Genomic DNA, 12,959 nt, shown 5'->3' on the forward strand with positions numbered 1-12,959 from the left:
GCGATTTTTTTTTGGCAATGTGAGTTTCCGAGCGCGAATACGTCACTCTGGAGTGAAAGTGCCTCTTTCCACATACATTACTTTTTATCTGGGCTATTCAGGCCATTTACATTCAAGGTTGTAAACTTAATTATCATAGTAGAAGGGGGAAATTTCCAGTGAGACTGTACCTTGATAAATGAGGGAGGGTAAGCCCGCCTACCCCTAGCGGGCTTCAGCCTTGTGAGTGTGTAGAACACATTATAAAGCTGTGGGTTAGACTCTTATCAGAATTTCAATTGTAAACCCTAGGAATATAGTGTATCATGTAGTGAACCAAAAACATTTCTAAAATGAGAATAGTATCAGTAACAATGAAAGAAAAAGAGACTAATAAGTGAGGGTTACACATTAGAAACAAGAACAAGAGCAGCTATTAAAGCTGTATGAATAGTAGAGATGAGCGAATCTCTTTCAAACTAATGAAATTTGGTCTGAATATCCCAAAAGTTCCAGATTCGGTGACCGCCAGCCGCCATTTTACAGATTAGAAAAAGGAAGAAGGGAGAAGAGATAAAAAAAATTACCATATTCACCTGGTCTCCCGTAGTTACGCATTCCTGCTGGCCTCCTGAGAGGATGTCACATCGGACAAAACAACGTCACCTGAGGAGGCCGCCAGGTACACACCGCAGCAGTAGTCACATGCGACAAAAAAAACCAGCGTGATCACATGAGGCCGGCAGGCAAGCGTCATTACGGGTGAGTATGATATTTTCTTATTTTAGGTCTGGAATTGCAAATGCCCGATTTGCCCTTTTTGACTCTGTTTGAAAATCAGACAGGGCAATCAGGGCACTAGCGATTCGCAGATTATTTTTTTTTACTGAATCAAACTGTAGATTTGATAGAATCGCACCCAAAATAAATTTTGGAAAATTGCCTCATTTATAGTGAACAGTGTGGGACAGTTACACAGGGTTTGTTACAGAGCCATGACCGAGCTTCATATGGCACATTACATTCTGAAATGTAGCTCTCTTGTTTCTGTGTCTTAAGCTCACCATCTGCCATTCCTGCTCAATGAGCTGTGGAGGGTTTTTCTGTTCTTCGAGGAATTATGGAAGCGGTAGGTTCCACATCTGTAGAAGTTTTCTTCCACCCTCAAGGGACGCAATAGATAGAATAACTTAATTGCGATTAATGAGAATCTTTACAGGGAATCCCCATCGATGAACTAAAAAAATATATATATATCATCTAGCTCAACATATAATCCTGCAATATTGCCCAGAGGAAGGTGAAATAATCTCTATGGGGCGGTTGCCATTTTTATTATAAAATAATTTCTTCCCCACTCCAGTACAGCAGTCAGAAAAAAATTCAATGATTTAAACAATATACACTACCGTTCAAAAGTTTAGGGTCACTTAGAAATGTCCTTATTTTTTAAAGAAAAGCACAGTTTTTTTCAATGAAGATAACATTAAATTAATCAGAAATACACTCTATACATTGTTAATGTGCTAAATGACTATTCTAGCTGCAAATGTCTGGTTTTTAATGCAATATCTACATAGGTGTATAGAGGCCCATTTCCAGCAACCATCACTCCAGTGTTCTAATGGTGCATTGTGTTTGCTAACTGTGTTAGAAGGCTAATGGATGATTAGAAAACACTTGAAAACCCTTGTGCAATTATGTTAGCACCGCTGTAAACAGTTTTTCTGTTTAGAGGAGCTATAAAACTGGCCTTCCTTTGAGCTAGTTGAGAATCTGGAGCATTACATTTGTGGGTTAGATTAAACTCGACAGTCTATTCTTGTTCTTAGAAATGAAGGCTATTCCATGCGAGAAATTGCCAAGAAACTGAAGATTTCCTACAACGGTGTGTACTACTCCCTTCAGAGGACAGCACACACAGGCTCTAACCAGAGCAGAAAGAGAAGTGGGAGGCCCCGCTGCACAACTGAGCAACAAGACAAGTACATTAGAGTCTCTAGTTTGAGAAATAGACGCCTCACAGGTCCTCAACTGGCAGCTTCATTAAATAGTACCCGCAAAACGCCAATGTCAACGTCTACAGTGAAGAGGCGACCCCGGGATGCTGGCCTTCAGGGCTGAGTGGCAAAGAAAAAGCCATATCTGAGGCTGGCTAATAAAAGGAAAAGATTAATATGGGCAAAAGCACACAGACATTGGACAGAGGAAGATTGGAAAAAATTGTTATGGACAGACAAATCGAAGTTTGAGGTGTTTGGATCACACAGAAGAACATTTGTGAGACGCAGAGCAACTGAAAAGATGCTGGAAGAGTGCCTGACGCCATCTGTCAAGCATGGTGGAGGTAATGTGATGGTCTGGGGTTGCTTTGGTGCTGGTAAAGTGGGAGATTTGTACAAGGTACAAGGTAAAACGGATTTTGAATAAGGAAGGCTATCACTCCATTTTGCAACGCCATGCCATACCCTGTGGACAGCGCTTGATTGGAGCCAATTTCATCCTACAACAGGACAATGACCCAAAGCACACCTCCAAATTATGCAAGAACTATTTAGGGAAGAAGCAGGCAGCTGGTATTCTATCTGTAATGGAGTGGCCAGCGCATTCACCAGATCTCAACCCCATAGAGCTGTTGTGGGAGCAGCTTGACCGTATGGTACGCAAGAAGTGCCCATCAAGCCAATCCAACTTGTGGGAGGGCCTTCTGGAAGCATGGGGTGAAATTTCTCCCGATTACCTCAGCAAATTAACAGCTAGAATGCCAAAAGTCTGCAATGCTGTAATTGCTGCAAATGGATCATTCTTTGACGAAAGCAAAGTTTGAAGGAGAAAATTATTATTTCAAATAAAAATCATTATTTCTAAGCTTGTCAATGTCTTGACTATATTTTCTAGTCATTTTGCAACTCATTTGATAAATATAAGTGTGAGTTTTCATGGAAAACACAAAATTGTCTGGGTGACCCCAAACTTTTGAACGGTAGTGTAACTTAATGCTAACTTATAACTTAAAGGTTAACTAAACTTTGAAAATACTTTTGACATGTCATAGTGACATGTCAGAAGTTTTGATCAGTGGGGGTCCGAGCACTGAAGCCCCCACTGATCGCTAAAATGAAGAGGCAGAAGAGCTCCGGTGAGCGCTGTGCTGCTTAGTTTCTGATCGGCTTTTCTCGGGAAGCCGATTGATTGGTGTACGGGCTCATAGACTTTCTATTGAGCACGTACACTGCTCCGAGGAAAGCCGTCATTATGGAATTTCAAAAGTTTTTAAAAGTTTAGTTACACTTTAACCACTCTCTGTTTTCTATCCTAATTATAAACCCAATTACACATATTTTCCCCCAGTCCTAGAGTTCTCATTTTATATACCAACCTTTTATGTGGAACTGTATTAAATGTGTTTGAAAACTCCATGTATAAAATGAAGACAACCGTACCAAGATATACTATAGTAACTGATCAAATTAGTTTGACATAAACCCTTGACTATAATCTGTTTTAATTTTTTTCATTGCGGTACAGTGCTCCAAGAAAACATTGCATAACCTGCTGGCGTACCATTACATACATGTACCTACAGTATTAGCAGGAAGTATTTCCCCTAGACATACTAGTACATGTACCTACTTATGACTATGTGGTTGTATCTACACAATTCCCTGTGGATAGCTGTGATTAAATGGCCTTTACACCGTTTGTGGTAAATGCAGGCATGTAACTGTATGAAGTAGCCTTAGGAAAAGCAGCCATATTGGTTGTCTCATTTAAATTGCCTTCTCAGCAATTGGTACCAAATCGTATTTATTAAAATCTGTTAAATGTTATTTTTTGTAATTATTTTTTTCTTTTGCATTTAATAATAGAATTTCAGCATCCGTTATACAACATATTATATACTCCAAAGCCCAACACAAAACACAACACATTTTTTTCCCATCCATTAGCAATTGTTACCCCCTTTTTCTAAATGTTTTCCCTTACACCCCTGTTGATATCCGAATTTTGACTATTTATAATTTCAGAAAATTGTATCTAACTGATAAATTTCAACCAAGCATACTAATCTAGACTTTACTCCAAGTAGGGAAGAAAACTTCACGTAGTTGAGATCGACATTTACTCTCACCTCTTGTGTATTTCTTCAAACACTGCTCTCCAAATTAGTGTAATTTTAATACAATCCCGTAGAATGTTAGGCTGGGTTCACACAACCAATTTTCAGGCGTAAACGAGGCGTATTATGCCTCGATTTACGCCTGAAAATAGGGCTATAATACGTCGGCAAACATCTGCCCATTCATTTGAATGGGTTTGCCGACGTACTGTGCAGACGACCTGTAATTTACGCGTCGTAGTTTGACAGCTGTCAAACGACGACTCGTAAATTTACTGCCTCGGCAAAGAAGTGCAGGGCACTTCTTTGCTACGTAATTTGAGCCGTACTTCATTGAACTCAATGAAGCACAGCTCAAAATTTACGGCTGTCAGAGAAGCCTCGCAAAATGCGAGGAGGAGCATTTACGTCTGTCTTTTCAGACGTAAATGCCTGCTATCGTGTGCACATACCCTTATAATCCTATCTCCTGCTCTTGACATCTGGGACATTGAGAAGTGCTCCTACTGTAGCTTTCATTTTTGCAAGGAAGATTGAGAAATAATATAATTTATATCATATATATATTATATAATTTATATGAATTATTATTAGTCGGTAATTATTTTTCATTGAGACTGTTTTTACATTCTGATACACTATTTCCCAGTTGATAGAAGGAAACTCCCTTAGTTCTTGATCCCATATGACTTCACTTTTAAAATGGTGAGCCAAGTCCTATTTCTTCCTGTAACTGTTTGTAATAATATGAAAAACATTTTTTTGTTTATTTTCAATCATATCTTTCATGATTTATGAAGTAGTTTAAAGTTTCATGAAGTCTTTATTAACTGAATTTTGCAAGGCATGTTTGGGTATTTAGTTGAGGAAATTAGAGAACTCAGATCCTGACAAGCACGTTGCAAGTATTGTATTTTCAGCAACTCCCACAATTTTATCTTGTCCGTCCCCTCTCCCTCCACAACTTCTGTAACTTCTGTAAGTCTAATTTCGGAATCATTATCGTATTCCTGTATTTTCGGCACATAGTGTATTGTATTTTCTGTTACTTACATACATCAAAATATGGTTTGTGTATAACAATATTTTGTGTCCCTCCCCCCACGCTAAATCCCATTACAAGAGGATACTTCCTTATCAATATTCCCAACAGCTCTATAGTTAGATTGTAGAGGGGGAAAGATGACAAACCTGTCAGATACCTCTTGTCAAAAATAAGTCTCTTTATTGACATTTATTTGTGATCTTTTTAATGAAGCAACTTGACCCAACTTCAAAAAATGACATTCCACCCTGTCGAATTCTTTAGCAGCCATGGGTGGAGCGGGATTCCTCCCCTGGAACCAATTTTATATTCCCAAATAGACTACATATATTATATGCAGTTGATTTATCCGGTACAAATGAAACCTATTACTCTGAGTAGATATTAACCATAGTAATATCTAGCCAATTTGAAATTTGGAAATGAGAAATTTTGAGAGGAAATCCCCTCAAAGGGGTTTTCCCATCTTGAACATTTATGACATATCCACAGAATATGTCATAAATGTTCCATATATGTGAATCCCACCTCTGGGACCCGCACCTATCTTTAGAACTGGACCCCGCGACCCTCAATCTACCTCGCTAGGCTCCAACCACTGAATCTGGGATTTCTGGAAACAGATGAGCACGTTTTGCTGAGCAATTTCCAGAACTTCCATAGAAGTTAATGGAAGTTAACGAGTTTACGTTTTGCTGTTTCTGGAACTCTCATTTACTTCTATGGGAGTTCCAGAAGACAGAGTCGGAAAACACTCGACTGTTTCCCGAAAACCCACAAACCTCATAACTCAGTGGCTGGAGCCCAGCGACAGTGAAAGAAGGTAGGATGGGGATCAGGGAACTCCTGTTCTAGAAATAGGTGCAGGTCCCAGAGGTCCCATTTATGGTATATCCTGTGGATATGCCCTAAATAACCAAGATTAGAACACCCCTTTAAACATTTGCCATACCAATACTTATGCTATTACTACTCAACTTAGAATTTCTGAGTTTGCTAAGGTAAAGAGTCTTTTCTTTATGAACATGTTTCTTCTGACATGAGCAGTATAATATTTATGTATGATGAAACTAAGATACTGTATGTGGGCAAGCACATAGGATACTCATCTGATCAAGGAAAAATAATGTTTTATCTCAGGTACTAAGAATGTATTTCATTTCTCAGAGATCGTAAATATTAACTAAAAGTGTTCCATTAAAGCAGAGAACTATTTGACAGAAAGGGAATAGATTATATTTCTTCATTCAGCTCTTGACTTTAATAGGGCATATTTGCCACTTTATACATTTTGCATCTCTTGTGACTTGTTCTCATTAACTAGATGCATCAAAAGCAAGTTGAGAAGCTTGCAAATGGTCTCTCCTGAAGGATACTATCTACACAAAAGCTTTGAAGTGTGTCTACAGAAAAAATCTCTTTCAGCCATGCTCACCTTTTAAGTAGCTCATAAACTAGTGACAAAATAAGAATAATAGACAAAACATAGAGAAGTAGCAAACCTAAATCCTTTATTTTTTTCATCTTTATAAACAATATATAAAAAATTAAATGGTATAATCACAGACAATTCTGTGTAATATGCCAGTAAAAAAGGTATATGACTTTTAAAGGCTATGTAAACCTTTGAACACTTATTTTTTTAATAAAACAATGTATCATGGGGTTTTAAGCAACTTTTTAATTGTTTTTTATTAAAGATATTTTTTTTACTTTTTGAGATACAGAGGAATACATAGAAGCTGAATCTTGCGCTCAAACCTGAATCCGTCAGGTCAGCAGGACGGATGGCTTTGGTGACAGCAGGTCCTTCGTGTCTCTGGCCTGTTCATGAACTTAGATGTGATTGATAGCAGGTGCATCCTTCATGTAAAACAATTAAAAAAAAAAAAGTGTTCAATGATATACATAACCTTTGATGCATTTTTTTAGATGAAAATACTAATAATTGATATTAACACGTATGGGGGTTTGTGTATTGCAGCAGTAATCCAGACCCTAAAATGAAGCCCTATTATGGTCGTGTGAAACTGGAGGCTTACTCACACTCATGGGGTTCAAAGCACAGAAGAGGTGAAAATGCTTCCAGTATACTTTTTCTGCGTAAAGGTTCATAGTTTGGGCTTATGAATACTGATCTAAATACGCAAGTGTGAATAAAGCCTTAGAATGTGTCATTCTAAAAGGGGAAATTTTGCTTTGATCATGAACCTTTTACTAAATAATACTGAATAATACTGTTGAGGCTAAAATCACACAACATCTGTTTTACACAGCTAAAGATATGCCAAAATGGTGTCCTTCATCTATACTGCTTTATTTTGTACAAAATATAAGAGGAAAATATTTAACTGTCATTTTTGCAAAAGAATGCTGAAAAACGTGGCAGAAATGCTGCAAGGATTGTACAGCATATCCTCAAATCTTTGCAGAATTTTTCCACCTCATGTGAATGTGCTTTTTAAAACCTCTATTTATATAATAGCAACGAAGAGAAAGGATCCAGCGATGTATAATGTAGATAAGGGAAAACTGGGTTCCCACTTTATTGGAAAATAATCCACGAACAATGACACAAAGTAACGGAAACACCAGGAGGGTAACAAGGTGGTGGAATGGCAAAAAAAGAAGAGAAGCCTACGCGTTTCAAGCACTGACTGTGCTCTTAGTCATGGCTCAGACGAATGAGCTGCTGCAAGGCGTCAAGGTAAATATATCCTGGAAAGGTGGAAGGAAGTACCTGGAACGTAACAACGCCCTCTAATATGGTAATTTAGGATCCAGGAAACTAGATCAATAAATAGGTATGAATAAAATATAACCTGAATATAGCTAATGTACACGGAGGAAAACTAAAATAGAATATAAACGTGAGTTGTATACTGTTAGTAGAAAAAATAAAAAATGAATGTATAGCTGGAATGTCCATATATTTAGCACTTGCAGAGCGTCATAAGTCGAAATTATATATATCAGAACAGAGGAATAGAAAAATTTATATACAATGTACATAACATAAACCAATAAATATGCACAGTGAAGAAAATAATACATAACATAATAAGAAAAAGAGGAATATATAAACATATAATTTACTGACCGGAACAGTAAAGTCGGCAAATGAGAGCCATAATTGATAACAAATTTATACATTTACATAAGGATTTAAATATATTGTTTGTAATGGTATATATTACCACAGTTACTAATGACATAAATAATATTGTAACTCACATCGGCCAAAATATATAGAAATACATATAAATTGAATGAATGACATATTAATAGAAACAAAATCCATAAGGGAGATATTTATAAAGATAAAATGTAAGACATAAAAACGGAATATCTTGAGACCAAAATATTAACCACAATTGTAAAATTGTGATGAAATGGATAAACACAGACACGAAGATATCAAAAAGATGGAAATTACAAAATTCACATAAATAAATGAGTATAATCTCATAATTGGACTTTGTTTGCTAATATTAATAGAATATGGAATAAGATAATGATTTAAAGAAATGCACATAAATGCAGCAGCAGTAATGTACAGATCATAATCATAAGAAGCTAAATAATGTGAAAATATCAATAATGGAACATCAATTCTTTACGGAGGTTAAGACCATATGGAAATCTAGTATTTAAATGATAAATCCAAAATGCCTCCCGAGTTTGTAACCTGTGTTTAAGATCGCCTCCTCTATGAGTTTTAATCATTTTTTCTATAGCATATATCCGAAAATAATTGATGTTTCGATCATGACAGGAAATAAAATGCCTACTTGCATTGGAAATATTGACTATGGCCGGATTCCTGATATAGCTAAGATGTTCTAGTATCCTCACCTTTAGTCTCCTTGTGGTACAACCCACATATTTTAGGTTACAGTGTGAACATTCCACTATGTAGACAACATGGTCACTATTACAATTGATGTGGGTTTTAATAGGAAAACTAGTTGTATTATCACAATTTGAAAAAGTTTTGGTATTTTTGCTGAAGGTGCAAACTTTACACGGGTGAGACCCACATTTGTAGTACCCTGTGTATTGTAACCAAGTTGGAGGTTTAGTATTAGATGGCAATTGTGATGGAGACAGAATATTACCCAATGTTGGAGCTCGACGAGAGACTATATGGTACCCGTTTTTCAAAATTGATTCCAATTTGGGATCATCAAACAAAATTGGAATATATCGGTGTATCATATTACGTATTTCTTGAAATTGATTATTATATTGTAATATAAGCGTCGGTTTGGACAAATTGTTAGTTTTTGATAGATCCCTGTTTGGGTGATGGATGGAAAGTAGATCTTTCCTGTCTTTAAGATTAACAATGGCCTGAGCCCTGTCTAGAGTCCATCTTTTATAACCTCTTTTTGTTAATTTATTAAAGATATTTGCTTGTTCTTTCAAGAAACCTTTGTTGGTAGTACAGTTTCTTTTCGCCCTGGTTAATTCACCTACAGGTATAGATGAAATAGTGTGACTAGGATGATTACTAGCGGCATGTAGGATTGTGTTACCCGAAATGGGTTTATGGAAAATCTCTGTTTGAATACTTTTACCTGCCAATCCTGTTAGTGTCAAATCCAAAAAATTTATACTGGCCGGATGATGAATATGTGTAAATGCCAAATTAAAAAGATTGGAGTTGATATATTCAAGAAATTTAGGTATGGCAGATACATCATCCTCCCAAATAATCAGGAGGTCGTCGATGTACCTGCCATACCAATGGATGTGTTGAAGAAACGGATTGTGGGCAGAAAAAAGGGTGGTTTCCTCCCACCACGCCATAACTAAATTGGCAATGGAGGGGGAAAACTTAGCACCCATGGAGACTCCTCTATTTTGAAGAAAGTAATGTCCCTCATAATTGAAGAAATTATGAGTCATAAGGAATGACAATACCTCAAGCATGAACGCTTGCAACTTGATATCATATGAACTATATTTTCCTATATGATGTTTTAGAGCTTGAATAGCTATGTGATGGGGTATAGAGGTGTATAACGCTACTACATCACAGCTTAACCAGGTATAGTTAGAATTCCATATCTTATTATCAAATATGTATAGTACATCCTTAGTGTCTCTGAGATGTCCAGGGGTGCGCTGTACCAAAGGCTGTAACAAGAAATCGAGCCACTCAGAGAGCTTCTCTGTGAGTGACCCGATACCTGAGACAATAGGACGCATGGGTGGGGGGATGATACCCTTATGAGTCTTGGGTAGTGCATATAAAATAGGAGTGACAGGATTCTTGACCGACAAATAGTTAAGTTGTTTTTGTGTTATAATTCCATCATCCAAACCCCTATTGAGTAACACAATAAGAGACTCTTGAAATTTAGAGGTAGGGTTACAATCCAATTTAATGTATGTTTCAGTGTCGCCCAATAATTCTGTTATTTGATGAACGTACACACTGCGATCCATTACAGTAACACTTCCCCCTTTATCCGACTTGCGAATAACAATCTCTCTATTGTCTTTGAGAGATTTAATCGCATTTTTTTGACTAATAGTGAGATTGTATTGTGATTTCGTTTTTCGACTATGACTGGCAATATTGTGCAATTCCCTTTCAATGATGGACTGAAATTTGTCCATCGAATCAGTTCTGGACTGAGTGGGATAATAAGTTGAATTGGATATGGGGAATTTAGTCGCCAGTGAGTCTAAAGGCAATATATTTTGTTCAGCCAGATCTACTAGATGAAGTAAGGTGACTTGCTCATCAAACATGAGTGAACGATATATGTTGTTATCTAATGGAACTATATCAGAAGAAATCGAATTATTTGTTAAAGATACATCTGTGTCTAACAAAAAATGCCTTTTGATAGTCAAATTGCGGATAAACTTATTGATATCTAATAATGTTTGAAAAATATCAAAATCTTTATTGGGGGCAAAATTAAGACCAAGAGCAAGAACTTCTATTTGGATAGGAGAAAGAGGTGTCTGGGACAAATTGATGACATCTATAGTGTCCGTCAGAGTCTCTGATTGCGTAATCGTCGTGGTAATATGGTGTCCACGATTCCTGTGCTTCCTGCCCCCCCTCCGCCCCCGTTTTTTGGGGGGCCACGTTTGGCAGGGAAAGAATGTCTATAGGATCCGGATTCTCTTGGTAGATCCGTGTCTGATGTTCCTTCGCCTCCATCTGTTGTTTCCAACTCGGTGGAGCTGAAACTCACTCTACGTTGACTATTGTGACGTTGCCTTGGTCTCCTGCGATCTTTTAGAATGGATTTGGATCTGTTGTGGAAATTATCCCTTTTGGTCCAATTATAGACTTCTCCTTTAGCGTAATCCTCTGTATCTCTGAGGAACTTGCTTTTTTTGGTATCCATAATAGTTTGTTCTAAATGGTCTAGATGTTTTTGTGTTCTGGATTCCAGAATAGAAAAATCAGGTGAGCTGGATGATTTGTTTGTTTCCTCCTTTAGCTTATCAATCTCCAAATTCAATTCAGCCAATTTGATTACTTCTTGTTGAACAATAAGATTCATGAGTTTCAGGGAGCAGTCTGATAGAATGATGTTCCATTCCTCTGAAAATTCAATGGAATAGTTGAAAGTGGGGATTTTTCGTAAACGTAATCCTCGTGGAATCATATTTTTGGAGATATAATTCTTTAATGTAGTCAGATCCCACCAAACTCGTGCTTCATGAGCTAGTAATTTTTCCAATTCTCTGAAGTGGCTGTGCAGAGTTGTATTAGGATTCTGTGTATAATCGTCATTTCCAAAAACCGCTGCTGCCCTCTCAGCTCTGGATCTGTTGAAATCCTGTGTCATATTGATATTATCAAGTGTATAACAAGATATCCGTGAATAAAAAAATCAGTAAGTTTCTGATTCCTGTTGCTGATAGCAATGTTCTTAATGGGAGTCACTCATTTGTTATCTCCCATGTTGCCAAAATAGATTTAATATCTTATATATTTTTGTGTATATATATAAGAAAAACCACCTTGTAGCCAAACTTCAATAAAAACAACAGGATATACCTGCAATGATTTGGAATAGTGGCTAAAACAGATGCTAGTGTGCACGGAGGATGAAACCGTGAACATACAATAGTAATAGCAGGGAAAAAGGAAAAGGGAGGAAACCTCCAGCTCACCAGCTTCACACTCCTGTGTTAGATATCGCCCGGATCAGCCGCCACGGCTCGCGGCAAGAAACAATAGCAACGAAGAGAAAGGATCCAGCGATGTATAATGTAGATAAGGGAAAACTGGGTTCCCACTTTATTGGAAAATAATCCACGAACAATGACACAAAGTAACGGAAACACCAGGAGGGTAACAAGGTGGTGGAATGGCAAAAAAAGAAGAGAAGCCTACGCGTTTCAAGCACTGACTGTGCTCTTAGTCATGGCTCAGACGAATGAGCTGCTGCAAGGCGTCAAGGTAAATATATCCTGGAAAGGTGGAAGGAAGTACCTGGAACGTAACAACGCCCTCTAATATGGTAATTTAGGATCCAGGAAACTAGATCAATAAATAGGTATGAATAAAATATAACCTGAATATAGCTAATGTACACGGAGGAAAACTAAAATAGAATATAAACGTGAGTTGTATACTGTTAGTAGAAAAAATAAAAAATGAATGTATAGCTGGAATGTCCATATATTTAGCACTTGCAGAGCGTCATAAGTCGAAATTATATATATCAGAACAGAGGAATAGAAAAATTTATATACAATGTACATAACATAAACCAATAAATATGCACAGTGAAGAAAATAATACATAACATAATAAGAAAAAGAGGAATATATAAA

The 12,959-nt window shown here is 37.0% G+C and overlaps 1 long non-coding RNA gene across 2 annotated transcripts in view; it reads left to right on the top strand.

Moving 5' to 3' along the window:
* The window catches only part of LOC142657203 (uncharacterized), a 113,400-nt gene that overhangs the window by 64,371 nt on the left and 36,070 nt on the right, over positions 1-12,959 (top strand). For both annotated transcript variants that reach the window (XR_012849844.1, XR_012849843.1), the window contains exon 2: positions 7,129-7,217. This is a non-coding gene — a long non-coding RNA (uncharacterized LOC142657203). The remainder of the gene's footprint in view (positions 1-7,128; positions 7,218-12,959) is intronic.

This window comes from Rhinoderma darwinii, chromosome 7, assembly GCF_050947455.1.
Source record: "Rhinoderma darwinii isolate aRhiDar2 chromosome 7, aRhiDar2.hap1, whole genome shotgun sequence".
Taxonomy (NCBI): Eukaryota; Metazoa; Chordata; class Amphibia; order Anura; family Rhinodermatidae; genus Rhinoderma; species Rhinoderma darwinii.